Source organism: Panulirus ornatus, chromosome 35, assembly GCF_036320965.1.
Source record: "Panulirus ornatus isolate Po-2019 chromosome 35, ASM3632096v1, whole genome shotgun sequence".
In the NCBI taxonomy this organism is placed as follows: domain Eukaryota; kingdom Metazoa; phylum Arthropoda; class Malacostraca; order Decapoda; family Palinuridae; genus Panulirus; species Panulirus ornatus.
In genome coordinates, this window is record NC_092258.1 from 410246 (window position 1) to 428153 (window position 17908).

Genomic DNA, 17908 nt, shown 5'->3' on the forward strand with positions numbered 1-17908 from the left:
GGGGCTGGAAATCCTCCCCTCTCATTTTTTTTTAATTTTCCAAAAGATGGAACAGAGAAGGGGGCCAGGTGAGGATATTCCCTCAAAGGCTCAGTCCTCTGTTCTTAACGCTACCTCGCTAATGCGGGAAATGGCGAATAGTATGAAAGAAAAAGAAAGATATATATATATATATATATATATATATATATATATATATATATATATATATATATATATATATATATATATATATATATATATATATATATACGCCCATACACTTGCATATACATATCAACATATACACATGTACATAGATATAGATACACATATTCATACTTGCTTCCCGGAGCCACCCAACATAAAACAGCATCGCTACCCCCCCCCCCCCCCCCCCCCCCCACCCCCTTCACTGCGCTCCGTAGAAGGCGACTAAAATGGGTAGGAGTGGGGGAACTGGAAATCTTTCCTACTGGTTTTACTTTTCCAAAAGAAGGATCATTCTCGGGATAATGGAACGCTTCGCTTCTCAAACATCATATATGTAATGATTTTGGGCGGAGCTAAAAGGCAAATGCGAGTTGGAAGAAGAGAGAATTCTAAATCCAATTAGCTAGGTCTCTGGTCCGAATGACCCAGGCCACAGAATGGAAGAAGAAATAGTCTTAGATGAAGAGGGAAAATATATGACTGCATTACCCGGATATTGCTGTCTCATGTACGTTCACCGAGAAAACGCAATAATCTTTTCAAGGAAAGTAAGAGAATTTTCGTAGCATAGTCCAATCTTCGCTATCAAAACATCAATATTGGCCTTTAGGTGTACATATAAACGTTGAATGATCTTCAAAAATAGATACCCAAAATTAGAATTAGAATGCTAAAACAGAAAACAAAGAACAACGAGGGAATCCTGAATCAAGACAGATTTAGGAAACTTTGTTAGAAAATTTCTATCAAAGACTAAAAGTTCAGACATTCCGGAAAACAGGCATGCTTATGATTATCAAAAGATATAACTTAAGGGAAAAACAATTATTACGAGATTAAGTCATGAAGAAGATTGCAGAATAATTCAACATGTAAAAAATACATCTACTAAAATAAAGGAAGTAAGATTGTGCAAAGGATCGTGGTGAATTAAAATGAGAACTCATTTAATGGAGTCATTGGTTATCATTATTCAAGGAGAGTTTTGTGTTACTTTATCATTTATTGGTAATTAATGGATAACTTATCCCTATCAACACACATGAACACAGACAAGAGCTTTCGTTATCTGTTCCAACCGCTGTCATAAAGAACACTGATTAACTGGTCAACGAGGCACTACGAGTGCAGTTTGAGGCTTCCAGCCAATCAACCCACATGCTCCTAAACCCTGCCGCTCAACCTGGTGTCCTCTGACCCATCTCATCCTTTCCATTCCTTAGCTAACATTTATTTTTCTCGTATTCTTCAACCCTTGACTTCTTCAACTCTATACCCCCAATCCTTGTACTTCAATCTCATCCCTCAACCTTCTCTTAAACTCCTGCTCTCATTCTTTCGCTCCCCAAATATGTCCCTTTGCTCTCCATACTTCAGTCTTCTTCTTCCTCTGTTCTTATACATAGTTCCCATTTCAATATCCCAATTCCATTGTAACTCGTCCATCGTTCGTCTGCTCCTGTCCCGTGATCATTTCTCCCTGGACTCATTACTCATCCCCCGTTCTCTTAACCAAGATCCATCAATTCCATCCATAACCACTTCTCCCTCAACTCCAACAGTCATTTTCCTTTCCTGTAGACTCTGCATCCCATGCTGTCGTGACGGGTGGATACCAGAGCGTTTTTTTCCTTACAGGATTATTGAGTACCGAAACAGTAGTTTGCGTTATAAGTTTGGTTCGTTGCTTATGATTTGGCAGTGGTTTGTGTGTGATCATACTATCTTGTTATAGAAGCTGCATTGTTATATAGTATGTTGTGATGGGTATTCTCAGCTACTCTGGCTACACCAATAGTGAACGTGTCAGCACGTTGCTATGGCGACGAGGATCCCAACCTCTCCACCTTATATGGTACGGTGCGGGTCGCCTACACCCAGAGTTACCGATCCGAGTTCCTCTTTCAAAAAAGTTGTCTACTCCTAAGATGGAAGACCCTGCTGATGATAAGAAGAGTCTAGAATCTCATGATGAGTTACATTTGTCAACAAAGGTGAAGAAGAAGGTCCGGCCGATTCAATTTACGGTTAGCAGTTCCATTACTGGCAACCCCTCTTCTGAACCCCAGTTTATCAGACCCCATCACAAACCCTGTCTCATTACTGTCTCCCGAATCCCAGCGTCCTTGAACCTCTGTTTCGTGACCTTCTTCAACCATCGTTTTTTTTTTTCATTTCTATGTCCTCAGGTCTTACTGTCCGTCACCTGCCTTCCCATCAAATAACCTCTCCCTCCCATCCACCCATCTCAACTCCTTGCCTTTAAGTTTATCAGGAGTCATCTTTCTGTTCCCATTACCAATCCATTCCCTGCTCCTTATGCACCCCATTCCTGAACCATATACCCCACACCCCTTCCCCTCCCATCCCCAAATCTCCCAGTCCCATGCCTCTTAACTGCCCTCCTCCACTCAGCCCCCTCCCTCCCACCACCCACTAACGGTCTCCTGGCGCCATCGATCCACTGAGGGCGATGTTGCCAGAAAGCGCCAGCCATTTCATTAAACTACAAGATTGAAAATAAGATATCACATAACCAATTACTAGTAGAACACTGCGTCTACCAATTGCTTAAAGGTTCTCATATGAAAGCAATCAAACATGAAAAACGAATTTAGGAACTGTTTTGTTCAACTTTTGTTCACTATCTTTGAAAGTCTCTATTTTTGGACTTGTTTATGTCCTCATGAATGATGGTGGAAACCTTGATAAGCCTTACAGCTACCAAAGAAGCTCATCGGTTTGCCTTGTGCTTCCTAGCTGATCTCCAGACAGCCGATAAGGACGCAGGATGGATCAGGAACGTAGTTAGATTATTCTTTTTTACTGTTTTGAAGGATTGTCATTTCGTCACAGTCCTCCTAGACGGTGATTGCAGCGACGTTGTTTGGCAAGTTTTACCTCATTCCTTCATCTTACCAAATTTCACCTCCGTGTCATCATCAGTCCCTCATCATGACGACGATCACCAAAGCCATCATCATTATCGCCATCATCAGTGCCATTACGACCAGTATCACACTCATCGTCGCCATCATGACTTTCACAACGACGGTGAGGAATACGATCGCCAACATTATGACCACCACCACCACTATCACCACTTACGCCAACGCCACCATTACCATTACAACCTATACCACCAACACCTATAACATCATCACTACCACCTTCACCATCAGCAGCGCCATTACCCTCACTACTAGAGTGATCTCCACCTTTAGTGACACCATTTACCACCATCTTCATCAACACCATCATCTGTTACCCTCACTACTGTTATCCCATTACAACCATCATCACGCCGTTTATGACGACGAAGCCCAACAACATGATAGCCGGCACAAAATGATCAGCACTACAATCGCCACCACTGTCCAGCTCAACCTTTAGTACTATCATCATCCCCATATCCCTATCATCATCCCCATATCACTATCATCATCATCATATCACTATCTTTTCACCATATCATCATTATCATCACCATATCACTATAATCATCAAGATAACACCATTAACAAATCAGTACCCTGATCAACATCACCGATGCTATCATAATCATACCTGTTACCATACTACAACCATCACTACTACCATAACTATTACCACGACCATGACCACCAATACTACCACAACTGTTACCAACAACATTAGTGCCTTCATATGCACCATACACCTGCACCTTTACCGTTATTACCAGCACCGCCGTAAATCCCACAGCTTCTAGAACTACCACCACTACCACCTGTTGTCGTCACCAAGTTGTGTTTGACCTGGAGTGACCTAGCCAGGAGGTATTTAGAAAAGCTAAGAATTTTACAGACAGGATGGAATTCATTGGGATAGTAATCAAAGGTGATAAATCAAAGGGATATAGGGAGAAAAGCAAAGAATGCAGTTATGAAGGTGAATGATGGGATGATGAAGATGGAAGTGTGAGAGTGAGGCTGCAGTAAGACAGAGGGTGAAGGATGACGGTGACCGAACACCAACATCATAAACAACCATAAACTTTCCACCATCAGTATGACTACCGACCACTAACAACATGAATAGTATGACTGCCGTTACCAGTATCAATTGAGCACATTACAACCTTCCATGAACATCACCAACACTAATTCCATCATCAGCATAACCAATGATATCATTACACCAATACTAACGGCACTGTGCACCATTCCTATCACTACCACAACACACCATCAGAGGTACAGAAAGAGGCTTAGAGTTGGATAGGAATCATAGAGACAGAAGCAGCAACATGCTGAGGGAGAAATTGAGGTAAAATCTGTAAAAACATCATGAACACCATTTCCACCAAGATTTTAATCATATTATGATACCATCATCATCACCACCATTTACCACGATCTACACCACCACTTCCAATGTGCATTACAGTGCCAACATTATTACCACAACCATCACCACCAATCATCGTAAACACCACCACCAAGTAACCACCATTATGACAACCATTAACTCCACTACCTGTAACAAATCTTGCCCTTGAGCATGTCACTAATGGCTGAGATCAAGTGACCGAAGGATGTTCAGATACGAAATATAACCCCCCCCCCCCCCCCCCGCCTTGACTTGTTATTCTTATAATTTATGACATTTAACGTTACAGCATTATCTTTTAAGAGGCATGTACCAACGCTTTGAATTATTGAGACTAAATTTCTTTATAAAGATTTCAAAGCTACTCATTACATTACTAATGAGACAGAGTCTTTATGACATCATCACTTTCACTAATATTGATGACTGTAACGTTATCGTAGTTGTCTTGTTTACATTTCATGATCGTCATGCAAAGCAATTTGTTTCTTATGAGAGTGAAAGTATAGCTTCCCATCAATTGTTAATGGGTGAAGAAGAAAGCAGTCTAGCCATACCAAAGAAATAGTCTCCCATGAAGGAAAAACAGAAGAGGCACAAATATGTTGGTCTAGGAAAGAAATAAGACACATAGTTATGATGGTCGATTATCTCGTGTTTACATGAATATGTAGTATTATTTCACGGCAGAAGAACTGGCTAAAGTACTTGTACTTCTGCCGAAGTTCTCGAGGAACCTGACGACTAAAAAGCTACAAGTGCAACTACAAAGAGATTCTCACAAAAAACTACTTAAAACATTTGTCTTCATATGACGAGAAAAGGGAAGAAAATTTTTTCTCTAGTGAATGCCTTAGAGCGAACAAGGAAACTAATTTCTGAATCTTTACCTAAGAATAGATTCACTGTAATTATCTGCCGTGACAAATCCCTCCAGCGACCTAGCACTTCAGTTCTTAACCTATGATACACTTTTAAAGGAAGATGATCATACAAAATGTTGTATCTATGGTCCCAGAGAACTGATTTGTTCAAGACTGGCATATCACATTACGTTAAAGTCTTCAATCTAAAAGCACAGAGAAACAGACTTTATGGGACTGGGTCCGTGAAAGCAAAGAAAAACATAATTGAAAGAAGCTCAGAACATCCATTCATCGTGAGCTTGTGAGGTAGAATCAGTCAGGATGGTGGGTGGAGTTAACGTGTGGTGGACATGCGTACTGAGCCACCCACCCACACACTCACCTACCCCCCCACCCTCACCCCCATCCCACATACACACACACACACACACACTCTCTCTCTCTCTCTCTCTCTCTCTCTCTCTCTCTCTCTCTCTCTCTCTCTCTCTCTCTCTCTCTCTCTCTCTCTCTCTCTCTCTCTTTCCTATGGTTTAACATTCTTTTGAGATGCACCTCAAACATGGAGAAGCTTCATTTCGGTGGTACATTGTCCTATGATACAATATTCTTTCAGTTTTTTCTTTCTTCTTTTTTAACAGGGACGAGGGTAAACCTGTTCTTAATTGGCCGGCTATCCTCCTGCAGTAAAGCTTCAGTTCGTTCGAACAGTTTATCCTTAGCTGAGTCTTGTCGTTCACTGTACTGAATCAGATAATGGTTTAAACCCTCCTCTAGAGGTACGACAGTGCTCATGACCTGAACCTCTTGCCTGAAAAAGTCTGATAATGAAATTATTCCCTGTAGGAAGAAGTCATTCTGAAAGACTAGATTTGCTACAAATGGAAAATTCTTCAATGAAGGACAACTTTTTAGTGAGAGCTTCAACAAAGCTTCTGCTGGCGAAGCTTCACTTCCGCGTTACTTCTGCCTCACAACCTGCCTTCCATGAGCCGTACATCTACCCGTCTTTAGTAAATACATGATTCTAGATGTAACATAGTGCTGCAGTAAATTCCATCCTATCATTGTATACAAAACTCTATCATATTTCACTTTCCTAAACTTCACACAATCTCAGAGCAGAAACAGGTATTAGTGTAGTATTCGTCGTTTCAAAACCTGTTCTCTTAACTCCCAGGCCATAGCTTTAAAGTGGAAAGATCTATTGCCTGTATAATCTATACAGTGTTAAGTCCTCTGTGATTCACCTAGGATTCCTAGAAACAATTTGTTTGTCATAACATTAGAAAAAAGAAATTACATTCTAAGGTGGCATATGTGGGAGATGCGACTTCATTTCTCAGGAACAGATATAATCATCAGCCCGCATTTCAGGTGTCTGACGATGGCATGTGTATGAGGAAGCAGTGACTAGGGGTGAGGGCCTTCATGGTGGGTACGGCACGTGTATTGATCATCCCTTGTGCATATTTCTGACAGTTGTTTTACTGAAGTGAAAACCAACCGGAGGTTATGATGGTCGAGAGGCCTTTGTTTGTGGTCGACTATTCTCCCTGCCTCGCATTCTCAACTCGGAAAGTCAAGCTGCTGCTGCCGATGCTACCAGAGGGATATAGAATTTTATGAAAAACCACTCGTGAAAATGTTTCTTGCTTTGCTTTCAATTTCTGTACAGGCTTGTTTTCCGATCACCCGTGGGGAATTCTACGCATTTCTTCATGCCTTAGTGCGCATGCTTAGAGTGATTTGAGAGGGATATAGTTTTACCAACACAGCAGATAATCTAATCAACCGAGACTTCCCATAATTTCCTTGGAACCATTTGCGCAATTTGATGCCATCGTCATTGTTGATTCCAATCTATCTCAAATAATGTTCACCATAAATAAGTCTTTAAAGAGATCCGTTTGATAAGAAGGATATATCAACAGAGATGACCAGGGTTATGGCATGGTAACAGTGGAGGGCGCATGGACTGGGCTGGCGCCAGTGTGTAGGTGGCCTGGAGTGGGAGAGCTCAGTAGCCCGCTAGACCGAGGTGAGGTGAGAAGTGTTGACCCTAGAGCTGGCTCGGCTGGTGAGTGTTCCTCCGCTTATACTGTGATCCGTCAACTGCTTGTGCCTCTGTCCCTGGCTCGTGATGGTTGGTGTAGGTGTGTGGCCAGGCTGCTCCACCACACACGGTAGGGTAATGTTCACTTCTCGCAGTACTGGGTCACCACCTGTTGCCTGTCACTGCGAGTGATTCACAGTGATGTGGACGAGGAGACACGTAGCGAGTCATACGCCCACCACAGCCATTCTCATGACCCCCCGTATCGGAAGCTCCATCACCTCGACTTTCATGACTCCTCGTACCAGCACGCCTACCATCTACTTTCATGGCCCATCGCACCAGCAAGCCCCCTCTCATGACCCTCTACCCGTGTACCGGTACGCCCACCACCACCACTCATGATCAACCGTACCGACACGCCTACCATCACCACTCATGACCAACCTTACCATACGTTCATCACTTCCACTGTAATGACCAGCCTGCCCATCACCATCACTCATGGCTCTTACACAGTGCGCTTAACCTCATGACCATCGCGCCAGCACGCCAAACATCTCCACTCTTGCGACCATCCGAACCAACACCCCCAACACCACCACTCTCATGACTCGACCCCCCCCCCCCTCGCCCCCACAATTACCGGCCCGCCAGCCACTACTATTCATTACTCAGGTGCGGCACGCCCACCACCACCACCCTTATGATACCCGTGCCTGCACGCCCACCACCACCACTTTCACCGTGCTGACACACCCACCACCACCACTTTCACCGTGCTGACACACCCACCACCACCACTCTCACCGTGCTGACACACCCACCACCACCACTCTCACCGTCCTGACACACCCACCACCACCACTCTCACCGTCCTGACACACCCACCACCACCACTTTAACAACCCTTATGAACCTACATAAGCACAGAACACACTCGCATAATAACCGTGATGAGGCTCAGAAAACTGCAGTCGCAGATCTTTCAACGTTAACGAGTGTCAACAACAGTCGTCCTCCAACCCCTCATAAACATGTAAACGTTAGCCAAGATCTTATAGTTTGGTCCATCCTTCAACCCTCCACTACCATCAATATGTCCAAAAGGCGTTTTCACGTAACGGTAGTCATTCTAAATCTTAATACTTGGTGGTTTTCATAATTTCACTGTATGATATCAATCTTTGTCACATTCTCTCTCAACTTTTTCCATTTTGAACACTTTTCCAAAACTAAGAAACCCACCTCTGCAGTTTCTAATTTGAATCTGTAACCAGCGAAGTGTCGTCAGCGGATGAAGGGGTATCTAGATGCATGACTGGGTTGCCAGTGGATAGAAGGGTTACCAGAGGATGGGAAAACTGTTCGTGGATGGAAGGATTCCCAGTGGATAGAATACTTTCCAGTGAATAATGGGTTGTCAAGGATGGAGGTGTTGCCAGAGGACGGAAGTGTTGCCAGATGACGGAAGTGTTGCCAGATGACGGAAATGTTGCCAGAGGGTAGGAAGGCTGCTGTAATATGGAGTTGCCAGATCATGGAGGGGACATCAGAGGATGAAGCGGCTGCCACTGGATGGCAAGATTGTTAGAGGATAGAAAGGTAGATGTGATGATGTCCAAGTGGTAGAAGATTAGAAGTAAGGCGAGATGATGGTAGTGGAGGGATAGTCAGAAGATAGAAGGGATAGGCAGACGCTAGACGGGGAAAACATAGATTAGTACCACTAATGATCCGTGAGGATACGTTGACCAGGAGGATATTCATCAAACTAATTAACATTTTCGTCAGTTTTATTAACCAACTTCTCACACATTACCATGCATTCTCTCATTTGTAGACCTAGCCACACATATGCCTCCTACACATCACTATCTTCCTACATACATGTCTGCCTCCCACACATTTGGCAGCCTCCCACACATCACTGCCTCACCACGCACTTAGCTGCCTCCCACACATCACTGTCTCCCCACACACTTAGCTACCTCCCACACATCACTGTCTCCCTACACACTTAGCTACCTTCCACACATCACTGTCTCCCCACATACTTGGCTACTTCCCACACATCGCTGTCTCTCCACACACTTGGCTACCTCCCACACATCATTGTCTCCCCACACACTTGGCTACCTCTCCTTATTCATTGTTGTTTTCCCTCACCTTGGCTGACTCTAACTCATTGCTGTCACTCCATACACTTGGCTGCTTCCTGATCATCACTGTCTTCCTCACACTTATCTACCTACCGCTCTTCACTGTCTACTCTTACACCTAGCTCCCTCCCTTCATATATGGTTGCCTCTCTTCACAATTAGCCGCTTATTGGCTGCTATGAATGTAAATAAGAACACTAATCAGATTATTTTTTCTGGCACTGTAAAACACCATTGGATTATATGATTTCACTGTTGTCGTGAAACTAATGGTGTACATTGTAAGCCAAAATATCAGAGAAAGAGAGAGAGAGAGAGAGAGAGAGAGAGAGAGAGAGAGAGAGAGAGAGAGAGAGAGAGAGAGAGAGAGAGAGAAAGAGAGAGAGAGAGAGAGATCGCTGAGGCAGGGAAGATAACAACCAATGCATGCCGGTGTGATGCAGGGGTAGCGGGGTCTGGAGACATGGAGGACAGAATATTGGCTGTTGGTGGCTGGCCAGCTTGGTTCCTTGGCGCCGATCGAGGCTGGACTTTTGTTGCCATAGCGACCCTGGCACCAACAAAAGCCACATACATGGCGAGAGAAAAACCTGTGAACTTTTCTTTTTATATCGTAAAAGAAATCAAGCATATTTATCAGACATGAGCAGTCTCATTTTTAACCATGCTGAGGATTATCAGACATGAGCAGTCTCATTTTTAACCATGCTGAGGATTATCAGACATGAGCAGTCTCATTGTTAACCATGCTGAGGATTATCAGACATGAGCAGTCTCATTGTTAACCATGCTGAGGATTATTCATTAAGTGGAGCTCCTCTAAATGGTTTACAAAGTTGATGCGAGTGGTGGTTTTCGTAAGCTATCCCAGCTACAGACGTTAAGCAAATTAGACGATTATATCCGGGAAGGGATTTCTTACCTTTTTTGAATGTTCATGTTACTTTAGTACGCTTCTAATCCTATGGAACATACACCATAGCAAATTATTTTTGAAAACAGCTAAACTATCTCATCTTTCGCCTCTTTCAGTGTCTTCGCATGAATTTGATCTATCCCTGCTGTTTGATTTATTGACTTACGTACTTTGATGCCATCGTGGCAAGATCTCATCGTAGGTACTCGTAGGTACTCTCTCTCTCTCTCTCTCTCTCTCTCTCTCTCTCTCTCTCTCTCTCTCTCTCTCTCTCTCTCTCTCTCTCTCTCTCTCTCTCTCTCTCTCTCTTTCTCTCTCTCTCTCAAGTTCAATGTTTTATTCTTGATATAAATCGAGTATTGTGCACGTAATTTCGCGCCAGTAATAAACTTCGAAGTGTTGCCAAGAACTTTTTGTTTTTAAAGGCTCGACATGGCACGGGTAAAGCCATTTTCAACTCATGGCCATCTCGGATGAAAGTTGTAATAATGTGGATGAGAAATTCTAATATAGCAGCGATTCACTTGAGCTCACCAGGTGTTTGTACACCTGAATTTGGAGGTGGCAAAGTTGTAAGAGGAAAGGAGGAGGTTGATCCTCGTCAAGCTCGTTTCCACACAGAAATCATAGGAGGCAGCAGCCAGACGCGTGCCGCAGGTCCAGATCATAGGGAATGGTACACACATAGACAGGTCACGAAAGCAGTAGCCTAAATGATACATATCGAGTAGAGAAAGGGAAGCAACAACATGGCACAGAGAGGAATGACTGAAGAGAATATATGTGATGGCAGAAGAATTGATAAGGCAGAAGGCTTTTGATTCCACTCTGACTAACTGAAGTGGTGAAAGAGGGGCCACCCCAAATATAAAATAGCTGCAAACAAGAAAAGTAAGTGTGCGCCTATACATCACCCTCAGCTTTTGGGAAGCAGATTTTATTGTGTTGATTGAGTGGACTGTCTAAGATAGAGTGGAGTTCTGGGTATTCCCATGCTCATATTATTGTAGGGTTGAATATTGATCCTTGAACGTTACTTATAGGAAACGAGTGAAATGCAGAGAGATCTGTAGATAGATATTACGTATTTACGTTCTTGAATCTAACAAAGTCACTGCTTCTTCATTCTCCAATACTACACTGGTTTGAATTAAGGGAGGGAACATGTTCAGTCCGAGCGAGAACAAGAACGTGTCAGAGCGAGGAGGGGAGGGAAAGTGTGCATTGTATGTAGAATGAAATTATCGGCGTAAGAGTGCAGAGGATTGGAGGATGAAGACTCTTAAAGAACCCTGAGTGTTACTGGAGTACAATCTGAAGATCATTACCTTCTACCCTCTTGTAAACCTGGAAATAACATGAAAGTTTTACCCTCTGCGAGTATAGCTGAAAGGGGAGACATCATTCACCATTTTCATTGCTTCCCTAACGTTGATTTAGCTAAACAAGTGGGAAAACAATGCTTCAGTAGTAAGAACAGTAGGCTCTTCGCAGAAACGTACGGTCACTGTCAACATAAATGCCAACACAGAAGTTTATAGTCATACCTCGAGCTGGCTGGCGAAAGGCACACGATAAGTCATGTCACCAGTGTGGGAATGAAGAGGAAGGAAAACTGTAGCTTTACCACCCACTGTTCGCAGCGCAGCATACCGAAGGATATGTGAATGTGTTATGTCGTCAGAAAAAGTATCAAATTTGAAACAGTTAGCACGGCCAAAATCTCGTTCCTCTGAACGAAGATAACATTATGCAATAAGTATGCAGGTTCCTTGTGCATTGAAAAATGGCAAAACTTTTCAGTTAAGAAAATAGTAAATTTACCGTCAAATGTACTGTCTTCAAAGGGCCCGCATGTCTTATGCAAATTCATTTGAGAATTACTAGCCAATTTGATAGTGAAGTTTTTTACATGTAGGAGTTATGTTTCATTTCAGTTAATGATATAATTCAGCTGGATTGAAAGGAACTAACAGACAACAGTGCCACTTTATCTATCTTTCTTATTTGTACACAAGTGAAAAGACTACCTACCTACCAGCATGCTTCACAATATTTTGCACAGTCATAAACAAGGCACCAGCGCTCTTTTCACATGGTAAAAGCTTGAAAGCAGGTGATGTAGTCTGTCTAACGTTATATAAGTGGATACTACATGGAGGAGAATGGAAAGAGGATGAATGTAAATAGGGTCAAGGAAATATAATCTGAACGTGACCAGATATGCAATTTTCGTTTGTTTACATTGACGTCAAGGTCAAGTTTAGGAAACTGCTAATAACTGGGCAGTACAATGTGCTGATGGAAGCGGGGAATACATCCGGCCGCCATCTCCAACAGAGTCGCTCGTGTTCAGCCACCCATGTAGACAAGCCAAGGAAGAAAGAAGTTTTAATGAGGCTAATTTCTCTGCAGTTGCGCTCTCACATGGAAGCGGAGCCCCCTCCGGAACTGGTAGTCAATGTCGAAGTTCATTTGCTAGATAGGGTGACCATGAGTCATCGGAGTTCGTAAGAGGAAAGGATGTTACGGAGCCCCTGTCATCAGTCCTCGAGCCTGCCAGGCGAGGAGTTAATCCCAATAACAACAGACCATCCGCTGCTGGGTCAGAGACTACAGATTAGTTCTTTTACGAGTCTCAAAACTTCTTAGAAAATTTTCCTATTTTGTATGAAATATCTATCACAGAAACTTCCTTTGAACTAAATAAAGACGCACAAAGTGTAGTTAAGGCTGATGGAGGCGCAGCAAATAGTGTGAGTCAGTACATGGTGCGAATACATCTTTGTTATCGTTTAGGAAATGTGGAACGTAAATAGAAAAAGGCGCTTCAAGACAGCGTGGCCTTCCGCCTCTTATGTAGACTATGTTTCAGATGCTGGTCAATATTCAGGCCAGGTAGAGCGCACGGTCTAGTTGCAGAGAGAGGTCTCTGGGCTGTACCACAGCATTATCTATATCAGCTTCTCAGCACAGTCAGAATTCCCTCGTGCGTTCATTAAGACTAATTTTCTTTCATGTACGCTAATTTCGTGTACTGTCTCAGTGCCAATTTTGTAACTATTCGAATCATCATACATCTGACCAACGAAAGTACGGACAGTGTCTAAAACTGATCACTGTTACGTCATCAGTGTATTGCACTGTTGGTGTTGTGTACGGGATGTCGAGGATCAGTCGTCCTGCATATCCAGAAGACAGACTGTGGCAAATAGCATGATGTCTGGATTTCCCTTTACCCATCGCCAAAGAGATTTCGATAATTTGATTCATTTACCATTCGCATGATGCAATTATATACAAAATTCATAGAGACCAGATGATGTACTTTTTTAGTAAAATATATATACACTTCAGTTATTTAAGTCAGTTACAACATATTATTACTGGGTAGGCTAAAGTTCTAGATATCTTTAAAAGAAAAGAAATGTTTGCCTTTTGAGCTTACGGCATCTAATACCTATTGAAGATATGTCACCTTTTGTCTCAATTTTTTTCAATACGGAGGTTGTCTCTTTTTACTCCCCATACTGTGGATATAGCTTGCAGTTAAACACCTGATGAACTGTGCTCATGTTTAGTCAATCTCAATATCAGAAATCAAAATTCAAATCAATTGACCTCGTTAAACCTTAGAAATATATATAGCAAACTTTTGAAGACAGTGAAACCGCCTAAGTGGATATATAAAGTTACATTTTCTGTAATGGGAACTCAGTCTCATCACAATGTATATATTTCATTTTACAATATGTTCTAATTGAGGTTTATTCGCTGATTATGGTTCATGTATATCCCTGTAGTATCTCCTCTTTAGTGACGCTTAGACTTTTTGTATTAGAATTGTCAATATTGAACAACTATTCATCACACAATAGGAGCGACTGGAAAAGGTACAGAAAACGATGATCAAAATAATCGTTGGTCCGTCTTATGCCATCCATTAGGAGGTTCTCGACACATTATTCTACTAAGCTCCTTCTATCATCACTTGGTTTCTTCTGAAAGTTTGAAAAGCTACTGCACCACTCTTGCCACTGTCATCGCATGTCTTCAGAGATCCGCACTCCTCCAGTTGTAGTTCTCTACCACAACCGCACTGAGCCCATCCGAGTTTATACAAGAACAGCTCCATTCCGATAAATGTGAAACTGGTATTTATGTAATGACTGTCATTGATATCCTGCTACAGCACCAGAGTCTTCACTGTGTGTATTTTTCCCATATATTTTCAACCTGTGGTTACATTCTAGTCGATAAACTGTCAATCATTATAAATCAATATTATCAACAACAAAATATCCGTGCCTTCATTATGTAATTATTGGGAACTGCATTCCAGAAGCAGTTTGCTCTCAAAAACATATATACAAAAGTTACTGAGACGAAGACCCAGATGTCACCCTGGTGACACCATTTTTATTTGGTAGAAAAGTCCTGTCTCAGTTCCTCGTGGGGTATTCATGGCCCAGACTGGCTGGAGGTGTTCCATGTACTGTGACAGTTCAGGTACAGGAGGCAGCCTCTGAGCACAATCATTTTACAAGCTAACGCAGCCGTAGACGGTAGCGTCTAGTTAGCTTCTCAAAGTGTTGCGTGTCAGTGATACATTGTGTGAGACAAGTTTGTTTATCTATTTAGTTCCATATGTTTTATGATGGAAGAAAGAGAATATCTTGGACCAAAAGAACTAATATGAATCATTACTGTCACCAAAACGCTGTACTCAGATTACATAAAAGAGGTACAAATGATCTTTTATAGCAAACATAACTCCTTCAGCGTTAACTATTGCCATGGGATGTTTAAAAGGCGGAACTTCACTTACAGCAACTTACCACATAAAGCCTCTACACTCATTATTAGAAAATTCTCTGAAAAATTCCCGTTCCAGAAAAAGATACATACATTAAGCCCCACACCTGACAAACGTCTAGCATTCATAAACTTCATATCCTGGATGTCTCTGATAAGTTCACGCCACAACCTGACCTACAAACAGCAAAGGAAGGAAATCAATACAGAGGTCGTTCGTTTAAAGCCTGGCACTACTCCAGCCATCTTTCGCTTATCCACTGTTTCCATAGTCTTAACAATTAAATTCAATGGTTAGAACCCATGCTAAGATTACGTGCTTAATCAGTGATATTTTGGAAAATAAGAACCGCACTCGAATAACTGAGATAATCGATGAAAATAATGCGTTAATGATAAATGTGGTAAAGACAGTTAAAAAAAAAGTGAGTGTAATTCTCTCACAGACTAAATCGAAGGGTTACTTTCTGCGTCCACTTTCAGCACACCCACCATCACTACACCCTGATTTTTGCCTGGCTTGTTTCTTGTGCCAGTAAACGAGACGCTTCGTGCTACTACTACTATTGTTTGCTTGATACAAAGCTATCTTTGCTTTGCCTGGATGACGGAAGAATAGAAAGTCGAGCGTAGGTAGTGTAGTAGGACGAATGCTTGGAGATGTGTGCGTCCGTAGAGTGATGGTCGGACGTGGGCAGTGTATTGAGACGAATGTCAGGATGTGTGGGTATCTGTCTGTAGTGATGGGAAATACAAAGAACTTACAATTGTGACAAGCAAAGCACATCCAATTGAAAGGTAAATATGGGATATGGAACTGTTAGGACTCACACTAACCAGGGCAATGCAGGAGAACGTTTCTTCTAACCTCTACGCACCACCCACTCATATACATACCTCTGCAAACACACTCACATGCACACACACCGCAGAGCCCCTCAGAGGTAGGGGAACGACCCGTTCCGCCCTCCCCCTCCCTTGCATGCTCTCGTAGTCACCGCACAGATCATCGTTGGCGGCTGTTGACATGGTCTTTCTAATCTTGGTGGAAGAAAAACGTGCTGTAACTAAAACGTCAACAGAGAAAAGATCTAGAAAATTAAGAGCAAATACGTGCGTTCTAGGAACGAGAAGAGCATACACAGGTGTTATAGGAACCAGAAGAGCACACAAAGGTGTTGTGGGAACAAGAAGAGCACACACAGGTGTTCTGGGAACCAGAAAAAGACACACGTGTTCTGAGGGCCAGAAGAGAACAGATGTGTTCTGGGGACCAAAGAAGCACACACAGGTGTTCTAGGAACCAGAAGCGAACGCAGGTGTTCTGGGGACCAGAGGAAGAACGATGAAAGTCTTATTTCCTTTTTCCAGTTCCATAATCTGGAGGAAAAGAGAGGTTGCTTAGAGATAGTTTGCGTCCCTCCGACCATTTTCTTCATTTAGCACCGATCATGGAAAAACTGTTAAGTGAACTAGGATTACTTCAAGTTTCTGTTTCTCATGAGAAGCTGTAAGCTATTTGTTTGATCAATTATTCCCAGGAATGAAGAGCAGTTTTGATATCAAGTTCAGGAAGAATAGTGGAGGAGTGGGACGTGCATAAAGTCGAGACTAGTACACAGAAGTATTGTGTATGTACAGTCAATGGTGGCATGATTAGCAATGGTTTAGCTCCACGGATTGTCGTGTTATGGGGGATTAAGTCAGGAGATCTGGATTCAGCGTACTTTCATCGTTCAGGTTCATCCATTAAAGCCTGGTTGATGAGGATGAGAGTGTGAAATGATCTCAACTTTGTGCCACGATGGATGTCACAGGTGTGGAACTGAGAGGCGAAGATGGATCCCTGGAAGCGTGCAACCGGCGACGTTCACTAAATTTTGCGAACCGTGGGTGACTGTCGAAAGCTTTGGCAAAATTGACAATGGTTAGAGCCACATAGGTTGTCCGTTACTTGATTTTGTGACATCCATATTACCGATCTGTTGAAAACCTGTGAAATGTCTAATATCAGTTAAATACAAAACTCTCGAAGAGTAAACTGGAGAGACGTATGAAGTCTTACAGTGTACGGGGCATTCTAACAGGTGGAAGAATGCATTCATGATGAAACGTAGCGGGTTAGCTGCCTCATGGAAGAACTTGCACATGGGCGGGTAGCTGTTTCAAGGAAGAACTTGTACAGTTTCACGGGTCAGTGGTTTAATAGATGTACCGGAGAGCTTTTCGTTGAGGCCGTATAACCGCCTAGAGACATTAAATTCTTGTACTGACTCAGTTTTAGGACTGGAAGACAGGTTGGGTGCCTGTTGATGTCAAGATGGGCAGACTGGTAAATAGTGTAAAAGTGTCTGTAATTACTCGTAGTGCATTTACGGGGATAGAGTTTTGCACTAATGTTTCCGTTTCGACCTTGTGCTTACACCACGTCGTAACATATAACGCCAGGTGCACAATAATTTTAAATTACCCGTTTGAACTGTACGGTAATGGACTTTTATAATCCTGGGATCTCATCTCTTGAATTTTTTCTGTCATCATGAAGCATTTTAAA

At 42.5% G+C, this 17908-nt stretch overlaps 1 protein-coding gene across 2 annotated transcripts in view; it reads left to right on the plus strand.

Moving 5' to 3' along the window:
• Positions 1-7385: 7385 nt before the first annotated feature.
• LOC139760046 (neurensin-1-like) overlaps positions 7386-17908 on the plus strand; it is a 29524-nt gene continuing 19001 nt past the window's right edge. For both annotated transcript variants that reach the window (XR_011715217.1, XM_071682802.1), the window contains exon 1: positions 7386-7485. The gene's annotated coding sequence lies outside the window, so the exon portion shown is untranslated. The remainder of the gene's footprint in view (positions 7486-17908) is intronic.